This window comes from Centruroides vittatus, unplaced genomic scaffold (genome assembly GCF_030686945.1).
Source record: "Centruroides vittatus isolate TY-2023 unplaced genomic scaffold, ASM3068694v2 contig_1408, whole genome shotgun sequence".
In the NCBI taxonomy this organism is placed as follows: Eukaryota; Metazoa; Arthropoda; class Arachnida; order Scorpiones; family Buthidae; genus Centruroides; species Centruroides vittatus.
Window position 1 is genome coordinate 383,497 of NW_027120884.1, and position 24,753 is coordinate 408,249.

Consider the following 24,753-nt stretch of genomic DNA (forward strand, 5'->3'; position numbering starts at 1 on the left):
TAGGTTAATTGCTTTTTAAAAACAAATATCTAAGAAAATAATATACAATTTAATTTAAAAATATCAAATACGAGTTATACAACAAGAACTTTAACAGAGAAACGATTATAAGTTTAAATTTACGATATTAAAGTATAATTTCATAATAAATAAAATTAGATATATAATTAAATTGTTGTTAATTGTTACAAATATTGTTAAATTGCAAGAAATAGTCACATTTAATTGAAATATTGGCGAGACGATTTCGTAAATCAGAGCAAAATTTGAAGTAAAACGAATTAAAATATGATTAGATAGAATACATTTTAGATTTAAAGATCAAAGTTGAATATATTTATTTTAAAATGTAAATTACAAAAGGGGTGAATAATAAAATAAGCTTTGTAAACTAATTTAAATAATTAACATATTTAACAACTTATAGAGTGATTAATAACTATATTAGCTTCTAAAGGAATAAATTAAATTCAGTTGGAAAAATCAAAGCGTGTACATGAAATATTTATGCAATTAAGAAGTTGCTTAATAATTTGTATATGACTGACTTAAAAATTCAAAAGCTTGTTATGAACAAGAGTAAATTAAGTCATATTTATGCTAAGAAACTCCACGATATTATCATCTAAATTTTCATTTCTACATCATTTTTATGACAATTTATATATTTATTTTTTGGAATTTATTCGATTCCTTATATTATTCCAACGTTTACTTCATATTACGTTTAACAGAATTGTATACATTATAATTATATTGAAATATTATTTGTATAAATTTGTATAAATTATATGAAAATATATTTGTGTTATTTTAATGATTTAATGTACTAAAAAAGCAAAACTAAAGGAATAATATTATTTTATTACTCCTTTTTTTAAAGTATTTTATAAAAATTATTTTTATTTCTTTCGGAATGATAACTTTCAAATAGATTACATATAAATTAATAGAAGCAAATTGCTATAGTTTGCTTGTCAAATTTTCTAGACTTTCATTATTCTAGAAAAATTCCCGGAAGGACTTTGATAGAAAAGTGATTTTAATTGGGTGTCAAAAATTATTGAGAAGAGAACACTTCCCATTACAATACTGCTAGAATATTAGTTATAAAAAACCAAAGAATGGGCTAATTAAAGAAAAAACTGATTTCGATTAAAATATATCTTAACTACGACAAGAATTTTACATAAATTACGTTAAATTCTCATAATTAAAGCACGAATCATACTTGTCTTATAATGTAATAACGATGTACTGTACTATGTGTAAGACATAGCGTCATGTTTACTTATGAAATAATTAAAAAATTCTTGACATTAAAAAAAATTAATAATAATGTTTTTATTTTGTTTTTTAAGTTTATTATAAATACATCAATTTAATCTTAATATAAAAAATTTAAAAAATTCTAAAGAGCAAATAACAAAAGCATCATTAATATTTATTATATTAAAATGTGCAGCTTTATCAAAGTTAATTTTATTTTCGGAAAAGAAAATTGGTTTTTTTAATTATTATTATTTTTAATAATATTTTTTATTTCTTAATTATTTTTTAAATTATAAATTCAAATCAAATATCTAAAAGATAAACTTTTGTATTTTCGCTTTAATTATTATCAAATTTACAAATAAAATAATGAATTTATTATATATTTTTTAAATATTTGCGAGAAATTTGTATGAATTATGACACATTAACGTATGGAAATTAGTTGAATTATTTTTATTATTACAGCTTCTTTACTTTTCTATCAAGTATTTCAACAGTAATAAAGAAAATTATCGAATAAACTTTGAATTAATTTAATATTTAACATCCGAAATTACAGATAATGAAAATAATGAAATGATCCTCCTTCGGATTATTTTTTAAATTATTCACTAACTTAAGAATTGTGTACAAAGGCAAAATATAAAAATAAATCGAAACAATCGTATGAAGTATAGTTTCTGGTGTAATTTGTAAATGTAGATTTTAATTTCCGAATGTTTAATTAAATTTTAAAAATATCTTAAATAAAAATTTTCCTTCTTACAAAATGAATATTAAAATAATAAAAGAGTTAAAAATGAGTTTATTATATTTAAGAAAATTTCATTTGCATAAAACTTATTCTCACGAAATGAGACTCGGAGTTATTTTTATCAATTCCTCTTTACATCATGTTAATTATTATTGCTATGAAATTATTTATTTAATTTTTAATAAAGTTTTAATTATTGTTTTCTAGAAAGTTTTGTGCTTTTATTATTTTTATTTTTTATATTCTAAATAAATTCGAATGAAGGTGATAAAAACATTATAAAAGCATAGCTTAAATTATTATAATGAACATTTAAGAAATGATGCAAACAATTGTACACAGAATAAAAAGGGGTCTAGAAAAGTTTTCGCTCATTCATTTATTTATTATGTACCGCTAAAAAGAGTAAAATATAAAATGCTTAGAATATAGATACACGTGTTTACTAAAATCATTTGTTTTAATGAATAAATCCATAAAATACAACGGGAAAAATGTATTTTTTTTTTTTTTATTGAAATAAATTATAAATTTACAAATATATTTTTAAATTTTTCACTTAAATGCATGAGCCAATCATAGCCCGTGTGCCGGGCTGCGATTGGCTCATGCATTTAAGTGACTCGTACAACACGGATTCATATAACACGGAACTTATCTACCGTGTTATTGGGGTCTACTGTAATCCAAATTCCCAGTAAAAAAATAAATAAATGCTATAATTATAAAATGAATTTTATTTACAGTACTTCTTATTTAATATATTTTCTTAAAAGTTCGTCTATTTGTAATGCAAACAGTAAATAGTTAACTCGTTATGTTTTGAAGGGTCAACTTTCAATATTCTTCAATGTACATTTACATCAATAAATTCAATTTTAATTTTACTTATTAGTCGTAGAAAACAATAATCCATCTATTTATTATTTCATTTTATCTTTAAATCCATTATTTTCGGTAAACATTTATAGATTTATAATGTTATACCTTCATTCATTTGATAAACAAGTTTTCAATTTTCAGTGGAAATCTTCAATCATTTAAAACGTTGTTTTGGGCTAAAAATAGTATAAAAGGAAATTATATATTGGCTTTATTGTATTATTTATAAAGATATTACGTGAAAGGAGCTTTGTAAAGTAAATAATCTTACTTATTTTAAAATGTTTAAATTTAATTAAGTCGATAAACTCACTGTAAACTGGAAGAATGGAAGAATTTTAGTGAAATCTTTAACAAATTTGATCAGTAAGTGGAGAAAATTTGTGCTGTTTACAATGCAAAGAGTTCAACCGTCAACCATATCAGTGAAATTCAAAATTCCAAGTAAACATTCCTAATACGTACTTTTACTCTCCATGTCATCATTATAAATTTTTAATTTAACGATATTATTTATTCATTCACTCTTGATAATTGTATTTTACAATTTACCTGTACTTATAAATTAATAATATTTACGATGATAGATCTTTCAATTAGAAAATTTAATTAAAATAATAACTTTAAATTCTGCTTATCTTATTAACAATCGAGACTTTTATACAAATAAAATTTTAACAGAATGATATATTTTTTTAAAAAATGTTTAATTTATAACTAGAAAATAACTAAGTTTATGATAAATTTATTTTTAAATTTACATTATATTGTTATAAATAATCATTGATTTAACATATAAAAATAATTATTTTGTATAATAAATTTATATTTACTGATGCTGTAAAAAAATTCCAGTCATTTCATTGTGTTATCTGAGAACTGGTAGAAACAGCATTTATAATAGGAAATATCATATATATTTATCATGAAACAAAGTTATAAAATGTTTATGCATCTTATTCATGCAAATTCTATAAACCCACTGTACCAAAACTGCGGCTCTCATCACATATGGCTTACTAAGACTCTCGTAGGCCTATACTTATACAATTTCTTTTTATAGATTTGGTACATACTATTGATACTTGCACAATCAATATTTCTGTAATTTTACTGACTATTATGCAATGTGATATACTCCTGAATTGTAAACGTAACTCGCAACTTACCCTTAAATAGACGACTAAAAGACTGAGAGCACATTATTAAAAACCGAATTTTAAGCATTTAGTATCCTAACTGCAGTCCCATAAACCTTCTACCCGTAAGTAATTAAGAGGAAACATTGATATATATTTACAAAAAAAAAGTAATTAATTTATAATAAATCTAATTTCTCAACGCTTTCTTACATGTTTATTCAGATGTACACATTCTTTTCCTAACATAAAAGTGATATTTATTATAGAACAGTATTTTAACTATATATACTGTATAAAATACCGTTCCAATATAGAATGTGACTCTCGCGTATTTCTGATAAGCGATATATGGCTCCTATCGTGACAATGTTTAGCCATCCTTACTATAAACCAAATACTGTAAATGGCTATTCCAGTTTTTATTTATTTTTTATTTTTTTCCATTTAGGTGGGTGCTAGAACACGATGATTTCGACCTGTATAACCAGTTTTTAACATCAGTATTTCCTGCAAAATACTTACTTCTATGCCCCTAATGCTATCATTATAATCATTAATATGAAAAAGAATATTCAAAATAATAAAATCCAAATTTATGACGTCAGTAATTAAAAAATTCAAAGAGATTTTTTAAAAATTAAATGTTATTCAAATATTCCTCTGCCGTTTAGACTTTGTAATATTTCCAGATTTCTAATTTTATTAGTGAAATGTAAGGAAACAGCATTGATTTTAATTTTATTTTTTAATCGAAATTAAACAAATTAGTAATATTAGAAATGGAACATATCAAAGTTCAAATTATGAAAAAAAAGTAAATAACTCTTTGAGCTTCGTCACATTCAAATGACTAACGTTAATAACCGAACACTTTCTCAATAAGAAAAACAGAATTAAGTTAATCTTGGACAATTCCAACAGCGAATTAATATTTTCATTTCTATCAAGAATATTTATTATATTCATTAATATATTTATTTATTAAGCTGTATATTATATAATGATGATAATACAGTAGAGCATCGATTATCCGACCCCCGATTATCCGACTTATCGGTTAACCGATCGCGTTCTAGTCGGCAAATTCAAATGTCCGCTAGTGATGTGGCGCTACAATATTTGGTTGTGTCTTGGCTACTTTAATATTATTTTTGTTAAATTTTTGCATGTTTTAGCTGGCAGCACTGGCTCGACCATGAAAGGTTGGCTAGTATTTAAACCAGGCCTAATACACTATACTAATAATGTATTTTTTCATGCTTTTCGGTTATCCGACTTTTCAGTTATCTGACCAACCCCAGTCCCCAATTGAGTCGGATAATCGATGCTCTGCTGTATTATTTATGTAAATTTAATGAATATTATTCAGCATTTATGTTAAATATTCTTACAATGGTTAGAAATTACAAATTGAAATAAATTATATAAAACCAAGAAACTCAAGAGTGAGGAAATTTCTATCAATGATATGTTACTTTTCTTAAAAGTTATATAATAAACTTACAAGTTACATGTAATTTAATGAACGATGATTACATTATATATACATAAAAATAATATTTTAAAATCTTTTAAGTGATTTAATTTCATCTTTTTGAAATTAAAGTGTTAATGATTACGATTTTATAACATTCAATTTACTTTTTTACAGCTGATTTTTAATGAAAATAAAAGCACATAAACCCAATTAAGTTAAAATACTTATTTTAAGACTTGATTTATTAAAATATATAATAAAAATATATAACGGTAGAAATGTTATTTTAATGGTAACTTATTGTTATAATTTTGATTTAAAATTGAATTTAAACAATAATTAATTAATTTATTATTATTATTATTATTATTAAATATATAATCAGAATTTCGATATAATATTATTTTAATTGGCTCACCATTCGTTAATTTATTTGTTAAAAATTTAAGGTTATAGTAAATAATTTTCTAAAACTTCATATTTAATTCCTGTGTTTATATGTAATCCTTTATATAAATTTAATTTTACTGATAGAACAATGATTAATTCTTTTTAATAAAAATAAAACTTATTAACGTCCATCGACTAAAATTCTTTTTAATATGGCATATCTTAAAATAATTTCGATAATCTCTGTTAAGAGATTATCGAAAGAATTCTTATAAATGATCGACTAAGGCCGAAGACAGAATTGTTTTTTCTCTAAAAAAATTTATTGCATGTCCTACTGATCAAGGAAAGTTCTAAAACTTGTCTATACCAATGAAAAATTATTAGATTCATCTTTGACCCCAATGTAAAAACTATGAACATCTGTCGACAGACAGACAAACGGTGCTCGAACATTGATCGCATTCAGTAGTTTAAAACATAAGAGAAAGATTATTATCGACCTCTATCCAAGATTTTATCTCGATTAATCCTACTAAAACTTATTTAATCCCCGATACCGACGATAAATAAACGCTTTATTTATTCTTCGTTATAAGGGATTAATATATTAACGAAATACATATTTAAAAAGTAAATTTAATAGAAACATAAAATATAAATTTCTCTTTAAAATTAAATTTTTAAATTATTCGAATTTTAAAACACGAAATGTAAATTTATATATATATAGGCCTATATTTTAATTAATGAAATATATCATTATAAATTCCTTGCGAAAATAAAAAAGTAACGACGAAAATAAGCAATAATTTAACTAATTTTAAAATATTTAATCTTTAAATTAAAATATTAAAATTATTTTTATAAATTTAATTTTTATTGACTAATTAGAAATTATCAATGTTAACTTTTATAGATTAATATTAAATAATTTTTAATATTTTATCATAAAATAATTCTTTTACAATTTCGCTTTATATAATAATAATACATCAATAAAAATAATAAATATAGTAACCATGTTCTGTAGGCGTAGTAATTTAATTTACCCATTATAGCCCATAAAATTCATATTTATAACAATAAAATGGACTATAAAATAGGATCCAGCCCATAAAATTACTTAATTTCTTGCCTACAAGGTACGAAATCAACTAATGTGAGGTAAATTAGTGCGAAATATACCAAAAAATAGGTGCATTCTGCAGTACTTAAGCCGCGTGGTGATATTTAAATTAGTTATAAGGTGATGATATTTACACTAATTATTATATATTAAATTCTGTATTAATACAGGATAATTTATGCGCAATATAGAATTAATTACGTATATACAAGTGTAAGTTATACAATTCTTCTGTAATGATTACAGTAGGCCTATTGTAGATTTATTTGTAAAGTGTATTAAATATATTAAAGTCTACAAAATTAAATGCCATTAATTATGATGTTATAATTTTATGAAACATAAATAATTCAAGTATCATGAAAAGGTTGTATAAAGAAAAATTTTGATGCTACTCCATTGAATTTTCGAAAGTAGAGAATTTTTAAACATTAAGATCTTTTCGAACTGTATCCGAAAGCTAGGCAAGTAGTGATGTTATTTAATAAAGGCGGAAGTTATTATTATAAATTGCCAACGTTGTTCATTTTTCTATCAATTATTGACGTAACGGATGTTGTGCTATAAAATATTGAAAGTAAAAATATATCTGAAAGCACAATTGAACAGTTTTTATTAGAAATGAGCTCTCTTATGACTCATTTTCCGAGAATATATAATATTAAAGAGTGTACCCCCCTCACAATTCTTATAAGCTTAATGCACCAACTATTATAATATTCCATTTGAATACATTTACATGAGAAAGACATAAACGTCTGTTATAAATCTCACTTCTCTCTCGGTGCAAAAGCATTACTTCCTTTGCCTCATTAGCTTTTTCTTTTGCTGTGACACTTTCGGCATTTTTCCTCCTACTCTTATCAAAAGTAATTCCGATGACTGACTCTATATCGTAATTCACCACCCAAAACCCATTAGAAAACCTCGTTATCCACTTTTTTAAATAATAAAAACAAAAAATGACATTTTCGGTCCACTGTTCCCTTCTTCTTTTTTCTATTATGATACTTAAAATTATAAAAAAAAGAGTATATACCTTCGATTCCATTTCGAAATTTAATTCATTGACTTCTAAAAATAATTCTCTTTGATATAACAAACTCTTATTATTTTTATTCCAAATTACTTATAAGATTTAAGATTTATAAATTTAAAAAAAAAACTAATTAAAAGTGGCATAATTAAACGGTGTATAATAATTTATTTTTTATTTTATTTATAGTTAATTTATATCTTAAGTACGACGAAAGGAAGTTGTAGATATAAATTCCCTTTTATTGAGTTACTTTAAATACTTCTACTACTACACGAAAAATGTATAGAATTTTAATATTAATTAAAAGAAAAACAACTTTTTATAATGAAAATGTTTTTAAAAATTCGTATTTAGTAAGTAATAATAGCTTAAGATACTTACGTAAGTGTCTTGTATTTTTATAAACAGGCGAAGAATGTGTTAATTGAGTTAGCGTGATATTTATTAGTGTTCGAGAGCAATGTTACAATCTATTAAATTACGAAGGAAGTCATAAAAAGCAGAAGACGATTTTTGGGTAAAACATTTCTTTTTAAAACACCAGTGGCAACAGATAAGATTGTCAGAAACAATGATTGCGTTGGATGAGAAATGTTGCGCAGAGTGGCATCTCTATCCAGAACATCTGTTCATTGCTAAGTGGTCTGAACGAAAAGAGTTCAGAATCTCAGAATGAAAGCCTCAAGCACTGTTCAGAAAAAGTTAGAAAGTAATTTTTTCTTTTTTTCTCCCCCTCCCCTCTCCAGTGTCAGAAACAGAAAGACTGTTGTCATCTCGACACGAGACTGAAAAGAACACTTCTGTGTTGATTCAATTTGATTCGAAATAATTAAGAATAAATTCAATTAACTAATCCGACTTCTATCTTTTCGACAATTTCATTAATTTTGTTACTTTTTAAAATATATATTTTGTTTAAAAATAAATATATATTTTTTATTCCTTTCACTCCAACTCGTTCCAATATATTTGATTTATTTTATGTTTAAACATTTGTTCTGTGTTATTTTTAATTATTGAAAGAAAAACTTGACGGTGTCGTGTATTGTTTGCTTTAATTCGATGGCGTAGAATTTAGAATTAAATTATTAAAAAAACAAATAGTTTAAAGTTTTATAACAAAATTAGCAAATTGGGTATATTAATTTTATTTTCTTTACACGCTACTGACTTTGTATATAATCTTCCTATTATTTAGTGAATAGAATTTAGTTAGATTGGAATCTTGGTTGGAATTTGCAGAATATCTCGACTATTATTGGCAATGGAATATGAGTAAATCCTATGTGGACCTTGCACGGATAGTTCTTTAACGATCCATTTCGGATTTTAATTGCACAGCAATAAAACAACCGACGTAACATTTGCATATCTCATTTCGGAGTTTCAATCTAGATAAACTAGTTTGAAATGTTTCCAAACTTTTTCTGTTTGTCGAGTTATAATTAGATATCAAAAGCGAATATTTCGCAAAGTTAAACATAAATGTCGCCCCCGAGAAAAATTTATTTAAATATGGAATATTGGCATTTTAATTGGTCCCATTTTCCAAATATAAAACTTATAAAATCTATTAATTTTGTTTTTATATTGTCCCTGTTTATAAATAAGACTTAATATAAACAAATAAGACAAAATATCTTATTTTGACTAAGTTTTCTTCCTTTTGATAATTCGAAACTACACCAGTATAATAAGTTTTATTTATAAGCAAGGTCTATGTGGACAATATAAAAACGACATTGAAATATTTAAGAACACAGAGGCACAAAGAATTAATTATAAAATCTGTATTTAAAATGTAAACAGTAAAATTAATTTACGCGACGATATGGACAAAAATTTTGCATGTGAAATTTACTAAAAGACACACTTTAAAGAATTTCGGGTGATTAAATATTAACATTTAGCGACGCACCGAGTTAGATGCATTAATGTTTAAAGTGTACTTTTTCATTGGTAACAATGGAAGCAGTCCATGCTACTATAGTTATCAATACGTGCCATTTGTAGCAGGAAACGGGGTGTTCACACTTTGCCTTAATTGGTTTTAACTGTAACAATTACTGACTTGGTCGACTCGCTATCTATTATATTCGACATTAATTGAAATTACTAGTGATGTTTGTGGCGTAAATTTTGACATCGATGGTATATCTAGGACCGAAGCCATGCCAATATTTGGCTGACCCGACAGTTTCGATAAGTGCTTTTAAAATCTATCGAGCAGTGAACGTGTCGTCGTAGGAATGCATAAACTGCGATAAATCGAAAAAGATTTTTTTCTGTTAAAGTATATTTTTATGGTTCAATACTAAGTTTCAATAACGAACAATCGATTTTAACTCACCTTATTCGAAAATTTATCAAAAATCTTTTACGTGAGAAAACTGAGGATGATACTAAATCAAAGCGAAATGATTTTCATTTTGTATTTTTTCTAGGTCAAGTTTGCTATACAATTGCAAAATTAAATTTCACTTAAGTTGAATTCAAGTTTTCTCATTTAATCGTTGAACAAATTCTCGTAAATAAATGTTATAAAAGGCATTCACCCATCTTGTTGTGATGTATGTCAAATGACAATGGAACAGATTTCTATTACGTTTGACATCCTTGATTCCCCAATTACTCGTACCTCAGAGACACTCGATTCAAATGCAAATGATCTAATTTAAGTCATTCTCTGTTCACAACAGGTGTTTTCTGAGTTAGCATAATCTTTACAACTTCCTTTTCAAGCTAGGAAAATTGAAAGACCCCATTCTTACAAAAATTGCAGAATTCACCAGTAAATCGAAAGTCGAAAAGTTGATCGTAAATAGAGTTATAACATGCTTTTTTTCTTGGATTTGGTATGGATTTATTTATTTTATAAATCTTTATATATTCCTATATATATAATAAAGAGAAATTTTGAAAGAAGATTATAAATTTTGTGTTAGCAATTTTGATGCTTATTATTTGCCTATAAGCTGGAAGGATTTTATGTATGTTTTATATACGAGTCAATTTATTGAAAGAAAATATTTTCAGAAAATCATATTTACTTTAATATAATAAAGATATATTTTAATAAGTTTTAGATAATATAAATTATTTTCATTTATTATAATAATCTTAATAATTCTATAATATAAACAGTTGCTACATAAATTTATATATAAATTTTATTTGATGAAAATACGAAGATAAATCCGTTTAGAGAAGACAAAACTGAAGCGGGTTATAGATAGACTTTCTTAAGAGGATCCGAAGATTAATTTCAGTAAACAGATATAAAATAATGGGCAAATAAAGTATAAAAAAAAGTTATAAGTAAAGCAAATAATAAAGAAAAAACAAAAGTGAAGTAATGAAGAGAGCTCGCAGCAATGAAAATAAGATAAATGATAAATAATCCATAATGGATAGCAATAAATCAAAGATGGAGGACGTCTAAATGAAACTAAATTTAGCTAAAAATAATAAACAGATCGATGTACTTATTATTAATATCTTTAATTAAGTTATCGTTGAAATACTTAATCAAAAATATTGTTAAAATTTATATTTTTAAAAGTACGAATATTAAAATATTAATTAAAAAAAATACAACTAAATCCTATCGTTGTGCATTAAAATAACTTAAATACGTCGTTACTTGTAAGCTTATTATTTTATAGAACTCGTTGTTAAAATATGTACTATTTAATTAAATTTTAATAGTGTTATACAAATATTATAGAAAAAATTTAATTTTAATAAGAAATATTCACATCTTTTATGATAATTTTTCCGAATATAATCAATTTTTAGTACTTAATTTCAATTTAAAAAATTATAAATAAATATCTACTCTCTACTAAACAGAATATTCTGCGTTAAATTTAATTGTATTATAAATATAATTATTAAATTTTAATTTTATCGTTAAAAGAACCTAAAAATAAATTTAGAATTTTTTTTAAATACTCATTTTAATATTAAAAACTTATCTTGAGAGCAAGTTTTATATACCATCTACACGTAAGGTTAATAACAAAGGGGGAAAAAAGGAATTTAATTTAATTCTTTATAATTGGTAAGAAAATTCAAGAATTTTATGTTTATTTAAGGTTTAATCTTTTTAAAAACAAAATTCTAATTTTAAATTGCAAAGTTACTTGGCGTGTTATTCCCTTAAGATCCACTTTTGCTACTGTAAACAAGAGAGTAAGTAGAATTAGCTAAGCTTTAATTAATTCTCGTGTTTGGATTTAGATGTCTAAACCATTTTGCCATTAACATTTTACGAAATGTCAAATTGGAACTTAATACGTTTATCGTAAATCAAGAGGAATTAATGGTTCTCGAAACACTTAGATTTATGTAGCTTAAGGGGATATTATTGCATTTACACTATAATATAAGCTATTAGTTGCCTATAGGTGACCTTTCAGTTTATTTATGGAAGAGGTATTAACTTCTATATATATATATTCCTTAATTATTTTTATACTAATCAATTAAAGTAAGCAAAAATTTACTTTTAACAAATTGAATAATGTAAATAAACCATTTGGTATGTGATTAGTCTCTACGTAAAACCAAAAAGATTTTAAAATAAATAATAGAAATTACTATTAAATTTATTAAGTTTAGTTGTTTACTTAGAAAATAGAAATAAATTTTTCAATTTAAAATATACATATTTCATTTTATATTATTAACGAAATGAAAGGTTTAAAAAGAAAATAAATAAAAATAAATTATATTTTTACAAAAATTCTCAATTTATAAAAATTTTCATTTCTCAAGGAGAAATTGAATTATAAAAATATTTCCCCCTTTTTTATAACGAGAATTTTTATAATTAATAAATTCCAATTCCTTCCAAATGGTTTTTTATTCAATTTTTTTTTGTTTTATTTTTAGGTCAACCAGTTTTTAATTTAAGAAAATTCTTTTATTTTTTCCTCTATCTTTCTCTAGTTCTTGAGAAAAATAAAATCATTAAAGAATACAAATATTAAAATTCAACTCCTCGTTGAGAAGTTACAAACGAAAGTTTTTGTAAGAATTGATAATTAAATTTTAAAAAAATTTTTATTATTAATTAAAGCAACAGGGATAATTTTTAATAGCTTAAAAGAATTTAATATAATTATTCAACTAAATATATTGTGTTTCGTAAAACGTTTATGTTATAAAATATTAAATAATTAATTTTACGGTTAAATTTTTATTATTTTATATTTATCTCGAATAATATAAATCTGAATAAATTCGAATTTAACCAGTTTTTCATTACATAATCCATCAAAGTTGATGGAAATTTTCTTCTCTAACGCATCATATTTTTCTTGAAATAACGCGTTGTAACGATCGACAAAACTATTTTCACTTCAGCATTTTGCTTCCTTAGTATACAAATGGAAATATATGCTCTTATTCTATTGATTTAAAGTGCGAAGAAACTTCAAAATAATTAAATTCTATTTACTTTGCAATTATTTATACTTTGCAGAATGTAAATTTGTACATCAGTTAATATAATACAAGTCATTCTCAATGGTTGCTTCGATTATAAGTATCTATTAATAGATGTTTCACAATGGATGAGGAAGAGGAATTTATTTACTTTTCATAACATTAATGAAAGAAACTTATAAATGTTGTTAGTCGATATTCATGAGCTTTTATGTAAAGTTTCTGTTGTATAAAGAGCTTCACGAAGTTGGGTTTTAAAATTATTTAAATAAATTAAGCAGAAAAATACTCGCAACTGATGCCATGGAAGAGTGTGTTAAGTTTATTTTTTAATTAGAATTACATTCTTGTCTTTATTTTTTAATAAATGAATACATAAAATATTCAAAAGTTTAAGTTTATAAAGTTTATTTTCTCCACAAATAATTAACTTAATGATATATACGCTAGTAGAAAAGTTAATCCTACTCATCTTTCATTTTATCAAATTTATAGCTTACATAGTTTGTTATAAATCTCATGATGGAGCGATTTCTTTATTTATTATCATTCCAACAAAGTTTCTTAAGTAAAAACTAATGTTTCGAATGTAAAAGATTAAAAAAAAATTGAAAGAAAAAAAGATTTAGCATCAATCTTAATAATGTTTTCGAGAAGTTCTAGATCCATTAGTTGAAAAAACACTTCTTTGATTTAACGTAAAAAAATTAAAGTTGGAGATTTTAATGATATCTTGATTTTTGTTTAATTGAAAAAATACTGTACAAACTTGGTGGATATAACTGAATATTTTAGCAACGAAATCATTATGGAAAAACAGTTTTATTTTAGAAAAAATAGTAATAAAACTCTGATATAATTTTGTTTTCTAAATACAGTAGAACCTGTGTAAACAGGAATTGTATAGTACCGATTATTTTTTCTGTTTTGGCAGGCTTCCGTTTACTCAGGTTTTACTGTATTTAATTCTAAAAAACAATTCTGCTTCTATAAATGAAAATTTTATTCAGTTTAGTGCTCTCCGTTGTAAATTTTCCAATTAAATTTAATCATTTTAAAACTATCCATGCATTCATTTACAGTGATTATTTATAGATTGATCAGAGCCATTAATAATATGAAATTATAAGAAAAATTACATGATAGAAGCCAAATCAATTAAGAAACAAACATGTTGTATATTTTTCACATTGGCAATGAAATTAATGTTTTATCTGATAAGATAATACTGATCCTGTAATCTTCAGTTTGAGTTATAGAGTATGTATGAATGATCGCGATTACATGGAAGCAAGAATCTCGTGTTGATGAAAAATGATTTTTCTATCTGCAAATGATGACAGATCCCATCCATTCAGGAATAATAAGATGGAAATTGATTTTATCATCATACTGAATCCAGTAGTTATCGACTCCTGTGTACTTAAATTGTAAATAATTATCGCTTATTCCAGATGAACTTAATGATTTTGTAGTAAATATTTTGATTAAATTCTCAAATTTAACCTTTGATAAGTTAATATATATTTAAATTAAACAAATGAAAAATAACTTGTGTAGCGTAGAGAAATTTTTCGCCAACAAAATTAAGGTGGAAAGGATCTAATATTGATATTTGAATGCCATTAAATATTTTATATGAATTAAAAAATCTTGATCTGCTTTTGCAAGATATACACATAAGTTATATAGTACTAGGGTCGCCGAAAGGAAAAAGCTGAGGGTTTTTTCCTATGGAGAAAAAATTCTTAGCTTCCTCCTCTCGACAGCCATTTTAGAGGATAGAGGATTTTTTCTCATAGGGAAGAATCCTCTATCCTCTAAAGGAGGATTCTCTACAGGATTTCCATCCTCTAAAATCCGAAATCCTCTAAAAACTTGAAATGAGTCTATATGCGTATAAATTAATGTTGTTTTTAAATGATTTTATTTAACTTATTCTGTATCATCCTCAAATATTGCAACTCAAATTTCATCCGCTTCTAATTAAGATAGAAGGCTCCAAATTTTGAGGGCATAAGTCCAATGACAATGCATTTTACTAATGTTTTAGACGGTACAGTGCATTGATGAAATTTTATTTGATATAAAATTGGATAGGAGTTTTTACTTTGTTATTTACTTACTTTCATTTATTGTGGAGATAAATGAAAATTACAAGATGTTTATATAAAATTTGAAGCTAAAATAGTTAAATATCAATAATAAAAGACTTATATATTCAAATATGAAAATTCTGATTATTTCGAGAAGAAATTATTTTTTCTTCTAATTTTAAAAACGTTTTCGTAATAAACTCAACATATTTAAACAAATGATTTAAAATTATATTTATAGGTCTATAAATAATGCTTGGCTCGAATCATCCATTTTAAATATTCATTTTTTTTTGTTATTCAATTTAATGCAATTTATTAAACTTAAAAATACATAAAAAGCGTATAAATTATTTTAATAAAAAGTCGAAATTCATTTCTGTTCTCAAAATAAAATAAAACATCATTTTTGTCATTAATTTAAGTAATGAGAAATTTGTTTTTCTGTAGAATATAGAAGCATTAATTTAAAAAAATATATATATAAATGATTAACGAACCAAAAAAAAATTTTTAAATATAAAATTTAATATTTGTTAATTTATTATTTTATTTTTACTTTAAATAATATAAATAGAAAAATAATTTTTATGAGCATAAAATAAAAATGGTTATATCGACCACATGTTAGAACATTTACGGCATTAACGTTACTTAGAACAGTCTCTGTTCACTTTTAACAACCATTACAACCGTAACTGTGGGTAGAAAAAAGGCAGAAAAATTAATTTTCGCAAATAGCACCCACTCCAGAACCCTTAACTTTCATCCAACAGTACCATTTGGACAATTCGCCAGCATCTTTAGAAAATTGTATCCTCATTAATTGCCGGAGCGTGGTTAAGATCACGTGACGTCGGGATTAAATTCGCCGTCCGGCGTGACGTCGTCAGTCATCCGTCCCTCTCGAACACGACACGACAGGTTCGCTATGACATATAGCCGCTTGTGTCCGCGTGGCTCCTCCCCTAACACACTCCTACCGTCCCTAGAGTAATAGAAGCTTACGGAGCAGCAAAGCTTAACAACTGGGAGGCGTATTCTTGCTGCGGGCAGCGGGCGGGACGGAAGATCCATCACGTTACTGGGGATGTCAAAAGCAGAACCGCTGTCGGGCCGCCTCCCCGCCGTCCCTGTCTCCGACACCCGCTGGGAGTGTCGTCACAGACTGCACCACCGCGGAGATGGCAACACGGGACACCCCGCGCTTAAATGTTATTACGTTGTACGCGTCGTTTCGTTAGAAAGACGAGCGAATCTTTCCTTCTACCTCGACCTTTGCAACGTTTACAGCTCGAGCACCACTTAATTTGCTTTGGAAATTACTAATGGGATATTGAAAGATAATTAAGAAACGACTGGCTCTAATTTGTACACGCTATAATTAAAGGTTTAAGCAAAGTATCAATTAGAGAATAGACCTTGTACACTGGTTTCAAGTTTTTTAAAAATCCGACTGGAAAATTAGAATGGAGTCGAGTTATTGCGCTCATAAACACCGTTATTTATTGTATCGTCGGTTATTGTTGATGTTTGAGTAAATATATTATCAAAATATTTTTTTTTCAGATATTTTGAACAAATTTCTTAAAGGAAACATTAGAATATCTCCATTTAATTTGTTATATATTAAGATTAATCACACTCATCATCTTTTTCCATAACTGGACTGTGATTTCACTCTCTCTAGTGACTAATTCTATTCTGTTTCAAGTATTTTAATATTATTTTCTCGCCTTTAATAATATTTAAAATTAAAATAGGAATATAAAAGCACCATTAACATGTATCGTCCTAGTTAAATGTTAAGCAGAACTATGCAGAACGTATTAAACATTAAAGTAGGACTGTGTACTGTACTTTATATTTCTTGAATAATGGAGTATTTATGTTAGTGCTATGATTCGAATTTAATTTTATTTCTTTATTTTACAATTTTATTTTTAAAATACTCTTGGGTCTAATTCTATGTATTCATAAATTGCTTGCATTTGCTACAGACAACATATGAAGGAATGCAGACCTATATCTTATGATTTAGTGTTTAAATTAACGATATAAAAGTTTAGATAATAAATATAATGTTAATATGTTTAAAATCCCTTTATTAACTTTGCTATTTTATAAAAATTTCAAAGTAATTTAAGTTTCTAGATGAACAAAGCCAAACATAAGATTAGTAAAGTGATTCCATAAAGAAGATTAAATGTAATTATGCTACTGATAAATAAGACAAATCTTATTGATTTTGATAAATTTTTAAAAAATGTATTTATTTTGTGTTATATCATTGACTAAATTAATTTCAAAATGTGCTGAGCAGCAACAATAAAAAAGATAAATTATCTTTCTGAGTCTTGTAAATAAAAACTTTAACAAATTATTCTCTATATTTTTGTAGATGAATATTTTTAAGATAAGATCACTTCAATTGATTATGAATTAAAATAATTCTTTAAATTTTGGTATATTATAACAGTTGTAATATTTTCTTTATAATCAAATATATAATGTTTAAAAGTTGTTCTTATTTACACTATAAAAGCTATGAAACTTGAATTTATACGAATGAATTGTATAAATTAATCTATGTTTAAGATCCGCATTGTTTGGAATAAGGTTTCTATCGTTTCCATTTAATGATTGCGTCAATTTCGAATGAGTTTATCTCGTAATTACTAGGTGAAAAGTCTAGGGACTGTTCATATGCCCTAAACGTATTGTATACACAATTATTGATGCATTCAAGTATAAATTGTTTATATATCGTTAAATACTAATACTAGACTTGCATATCAAAAGTGTCTTTTCTACTTATTATATTAATATAAAGTCGTAATCCTTCTTTTATATTTCCCCCCCCTGAAATACTTGAATATGTAGGCTTGTATAGGCCTATAGTAAACTAATTTTTAAAAAAAATTAAATTATTGTGCAAAAATAATTTAAAATAGAATAAATTTATCATAATTTATCTTATTTATCTTTTGCGTTAAGAAATAAATTTATGAACAACATGGAGTTAAGAGCGAAATCTATATATTAATTCATTAATCTCTACTTTGTTGAATTAATTAAATTATAATTCATAAATAAATATTTGTTATTTTTATAAATATGAAACTAGCAAAACGTTATTTAAGATAGATTATAAAAATTTAATATAAATAAAGTTAAATTGAAATTTATATGCATGATTTCATTATGTATGACCTACTAATTAGACATTGAAAAGTCATTAATTTGAAAATTCGCCAGTCTTAATAACTAAAGGAATTAATAAAAACAGTAATTTGATTTCTTAAGCACAGAATTTGAATATTTTCAACTTAATATCATTGTTTATAAAATTTGAACATGGACGGATATTATTTTTATTTGTTGGCTTGAAGCAATCAATAGAACCAATGGTTTTATTGGTTGCTTCAAGCCAACAAATTGACCAATAGAAATTTTTGTTATAAATTTCAAATTGAGTTTAGTATCTAAATTTGTCTCTATACTTTGAATTTCTTATAAATGCAATCAAATTTTACGTGGAATATTCGTAATGATAAGTACTGGAGGATGCAAATGTAGGTAGGCCTATACACTTTCTATTTAGCGGGGAAAAAAATATTAATTCTTATGCGTAAATCACAAACAAGGAATACAACATAATAATAATAATAATGGACTCTGCATCAAACAACTGTATTTGTCAAATTATATTGTTATACATACAGTACTTTCACTCCAGTATATAAATATAAATTAACAATATTGTATAAGGTTTATAGAAACCTTGTGGGATCTAAATTCTATATGTTAAGTTGACTACATCTTATATTTTTTGTCACTAAATTTTTAAAGTAAATTATAATTGAAAAGTATTGTTTTAGGCCTGTATATGTACTGTACTTAGGAACAATTTATCTGATGCGCTTTATTTTAGGATCATCTCGAATTAAGAAGTTTTATTAGAAAAAAAAACTGAAAAAGAATCCAGTCTATACTTACTGAAAGTCGGTTAGAAAAAAATCAAAAAATAACTAAGAATTCTTCTTAAGTATTGTAGTTTCTCCAAAAATTTAATAAGAGAAACTCGTCTTTCCAATTTAATAAATGGAAGTTAAAGTATTTTGAAAGATTCCTAAAATGTGTCTTTCAAAAAAAAAAAAAAAAAAAAAAAATAGAATAAAAATGCATTTGGCTTATAGAAACTATTAATTTATAGAAAAATAAACTAAAATAAAAAATAATATCAATTAAATTCGGAAAATAACTTTGTTATCTGGCTAAACATTGAATACATTACAACAAATTTGCTTTGTTCTACTCGTTAATGATTGAACATAAAATTATAGAAGTTTTTGCTGGTAATTTTAATAGTATCAGTTTATAATAGAAACGTATATCCTGCGTAGAAACCTATCAAAAATATTTATAAATATTTTAGATATATTTAATTATTGCGAATATTCCTTAACTGTTCTTATCATTGTGCCATTGTTATCTTTAAAGTTGTTTTATACACGCGCCTTTTAAAACTTTTTATAAATGCATTCTATAAAAAGGGTTGTGCCTAAAAGGGATAAAATAAGCGCGATAAAATAATACTTTTTGTCGTGACTAAAATGTAGACATTATGTTCAAATTTTGCCCTGTAGCAATTTTCCTAAGCGTGATGGATTGCTGGCAACTCGATCGAGATTCAATCTATTGTCCGTAACACGCGAATAATCGAGATTTCAATTTTTTTTAAACCCGAAAGAAAAAAATTAAAGATTAAATTTAGGAATAATATATTAAAATATATCAGAAATTTTTTCTCAAATAATTTAAAAAGATTCTAAAATATTTGAAAAGACAATTAAGTCTTGGTTACTGAATTTAAATTTTATCCAAAGGGACACTGTTGAAAGATGTGAAATTATCAAGTTTGTTGGAAATTCGTTAATGTAGTAAAAACAAATAAATGATTTGAAAGTAGTAGTAAATCATCGTGTGGTATTCACGTGTCTTTGCAATTATCTCTTTGGCAGTATGTCTACAGATGAGTCGTGGCATCTTCACCCTCGTGGCACCGACGAGTCAACCGTCCTACGATATTATCGCAGCTTACTCCAACATGTTCCAGATGCCATTTGCAAGTCCTGCATTTCCTCAAACGGGAGCACACAAGCCGATGTATTACGGTCTGAACATGAAACCCAACTACCTCCGAGCAATTTTGGACGTCATTAAATATTACAACTGGAAATCTATCTTTTATCTTTATGATTCCGATGACGGTAAGTTGTAATTCGGTTATCAAATATTAAAAAAATATATATATATATATATATATACCATTTTGTTATCAAAATCGAGTAGCATTAAAAATTATCACGTCTTTTCGCGAATTATTTATAAATTCTTTTTATTTTTATATTATTATTATTATTGCTTCGAAAATATTTGCTAAAAATTAATAATATAATTTTTTCCACCAGCAATAAACTTTATTATTATTATTTACTTAAAAATGGGGACGTAATTTAATCTTTATTTTATTTTATTTTACTTTTACACGAATGCTTTAAAGTACTATCGATTGAAGAAATTTCTACAGATTTAAAAAAAAGAAAAAAAATCTTATTTGAAACAATTTTGCCTTTCAGATTTAAAAAAATAAAATAAAACAAAACAAATGCTATTCTATGAGCTTCTATAGAGTTTATCCTATCTGAAAGAGTGCAGCTTTTTGTGGAAGACGTCAAAAAGATCGCAGTTATGGTGTCAGGGACAATAATAATCTTTAGAAGAAAACAAGAAAAAAGTCTCCTGGATCTCGGCATAGGATTTAGTTTCGTACTCGTTATAACTTATTGTCAGAAATCACCAAACAGACTGAGAAGATTACTTTCTAAGTTAGAACCTGTCAAAAGTCTGCCCTTTTCTTTGTTGCTTCCTAATCCGGTTATTCGCTTAGTTGTTCGTAAAAATATTCCGTCTTTAGATATTCTTTCAGATTTTATTTTTATACCTTTTAATAGATCACAATATATATATATAATATTTATTTTCAATGTTTTTTTATATAAGAAATTTTTAAAAAATAAATTTATAACCTCTACTTATAGAAAGGTTGATAATTTACTTATTGTAGCCTCTATGTATACAGTCTATATTAAAATTATAAATCAATATATAGAGAAATTTGAAACATTGTTTGGAAATTAATAATTTATTAATTTTTGGTTAATAATAAGTAAATAGATCCTTAATTATTGAATTTAACTATTGATGCGCTCATTTTATATTTATAAACAATATGCCATTAATTATTATTATATCTACGTTCGTATTCAATAATGAATTATATTTTTAGTATACTAAGATAAAAATACAGTACATTCTACACGTAACGAATGATGCAATAATAATTATGATTGTTTAGATTTATTTATAGGATTAATAAGCAGGTGTTTATTGCGTTAATATTAGTCAATTTGTATTTGCTTTTGCGTTTTTATCAGAACAAATATAATTGTTGAGGTGCTAGGAGCAATTTTGTTTGTTTATTTGGATTTGAAAGTATCATTCGTCTCGATTATTTGTAAACAGATATTTTCACAAAACAAAAATTTTAAATATTTTGTAATTAAAGTGAAAGAAAACACGCGTGGCAGTGCATACAATAGATAAACTAAAGGTGTTGTTACAGAAAAGTTGCTAAAAATATTCAGTTTTTTCCATTGGAAAGTGTTTGTTATACATTTCCTTTAATAACTCACGAAACTATTTTTATTATGAAAATATTTTTATGTGACTCATTAAACCGTGCACTATTTTAAATTTTGTTTCTTACAAATATTTACAAACATTTATTAAACTACGGGTATCGATAATTAATTCAAAACTTGATGTTTTTGTTCGGAACCTTTATTTACATACTGCATTTACTCTTCAGAAAATATTTGCATAATCAACTTACATAATTGTTTATAACAAACATTTTAAATCTGTATCAATCATAAGTTCAATATGTTTCTGTCCTAGTTTATTTACAAATTTATAGTCCTTTACAATTCAATGATTTTATTATTCCAATTAAGTTTACATTAACATTCTACAGATTCGATCCATATTTTGAATTATTAGCACGGCTTCTAGCTATTATGTTTTACATTTATAATTACTTAATATATAAAGTTATAAGCAATTTGCGAATAGCAAATTTCCGACTAAGATTTCTCATTAAATATCCTCTTACTTCCAACTATAAATTGAAAATATGATATTACGTTTATTACCGATGCAATTAAACTTCATAGCTTTGGTATAATATGAGAAAATTGAAGTTTTCTCGTCTCGTAACTAAATTGTTTGCTCTGGTCGAAGCTCTTAATGCACGGTTATTAATAGAAATGAAAGGAAATTATTTATTGTACGTAAAGGAGGAAAAAAATGAAAATACAGTTTTTATTATTAAAATAAAGATTCTTTTCTGTAAATGTATGACGTAAAACATAAAAGGGAGTGTTTTGTATGTGATACATAGAGCATCGATCGAGAGAGGGTGGAGTGTAAGAGGCTAAGAGAAGAAGAGAGCTTCGCGGAGTTGCATGCAATTCGTCCTTTTTCTCAGACTCGCATTCGATTTTTGTCTTCCGGGGATTGTTCTGCAGAAAATCGGTAATTTATACGCTCGACGGAGATACCCGACTGGATACCAACGAATGCCAACAATGTGACGGCAACGTCTCATTGGTTCACTTTAGTTGCTTGATGGAATGTTCGATCCGAATTCTTAGCGAATGGTGAAGCGTGAATTTGTAACGCACACTTCGCTTCCTGTGACGTTTACAGTATTTAAATTATTTTAAATTTTTGACCCGACTTAAATATTCTTTCGATTATTATCCCTTTAGGCTTTTCTATCGAAATTAAAATTCTAAATTTAAGATATGGTTAGATTGCAGGGTTAATATAAATTATAGAAACTAAGGTTTGAGTACGTTTTTAATTGAATTTTTAATCTCTAATTTATTTAAATATTAATAATAAACCTAACAATTGTACGTAAATCCTTAGATTTAAGAATACAGAATTAAATTTGAGAATAATCTCTCTATAAATTGAACTAATTCAATACTTGATAAAGAACCTGTTTATAAATACATCTAGTGAAAATTTATGCACTTAAAAGTATTATTTTAACATTTTAACTTCAATTTTATAAGTAATTCTACATTTAATATTAAAAAACACTTATGTTTTAAATAATTCTACTTTAAAACATGAAGTTAATTTGCTTTTTATATGCAAAAATCATTTTAAGCATTAAAATGTTCTCAAATTTAACCACAGAATTTTGGCATATTTGTTATATTCTGCTACAGAAACTCTCTTATAATTTCTGAGTTATTACAGTTCTAAACACGTAAACTGTGTAATCAAATAATTAGATAAGTTGTGCATTTGATACCCACTTAAACGAGTTTATAATAAATAGGCCTAATGTGCGCAGGTTATCCAACTAAATTGAATTTAAAGGCAAAGATTCATCAATTCGTGTCATTTCTAAACAAAATAATTAAAATTAGGCCAATTCAAAAATTAGAAATAAACAAGTTCCGCTTAATTCTTTAAGAGGAAAAGTTAAAATGTAAAATGTTCAGTCGAAACAATATAAGAGATCATTGTAAACAGTATAATATACTTTCGTTAATAAGTATATAAACAAACAATTAAGCTATAAATTATATAAATGTTATAGCTATCAAAATAAATTTTGGATCTCATCAATAATGCTTCTATTGCACTTAATTCATTTTGCAATAGTAACTTTCCATAAAGACACCCAAATTTAAATTAAATCAGCTTGAAAACACCTAAATTGCTTGAAAGATAATGAATACAAATATTTATTTAGTTATTTATTTTAATTATAAATAGGAAATGTCAAGCACAAGTGATTTCCATTCCAAACCAATAAACTCCTACAAAAAGTAATTACTGTTCCCCTGTATATTTAGTATCTAAGTATAGAGAAAGAAAATTTTTAACATTTAAACTGTGCACAATACATAGAAATTTTATTTTGTTTTCGTATCTTATTTTATAAATAATTTATACCGTAAAAGTATGCAAA

At 25.3% G+C, this 24,753-nt stretch overlaps 1 pseudogene; it reads left to right on the top strand.

The window, feature by feature from the left end:
* The window catches only part of LOC136968166 (glutamate receptor 1-like), a 114,341-nt pseudogene that overhangs the window by 30,760 nt on the left and 58,828 nt on the right, over positions 1-24,753 (top strand).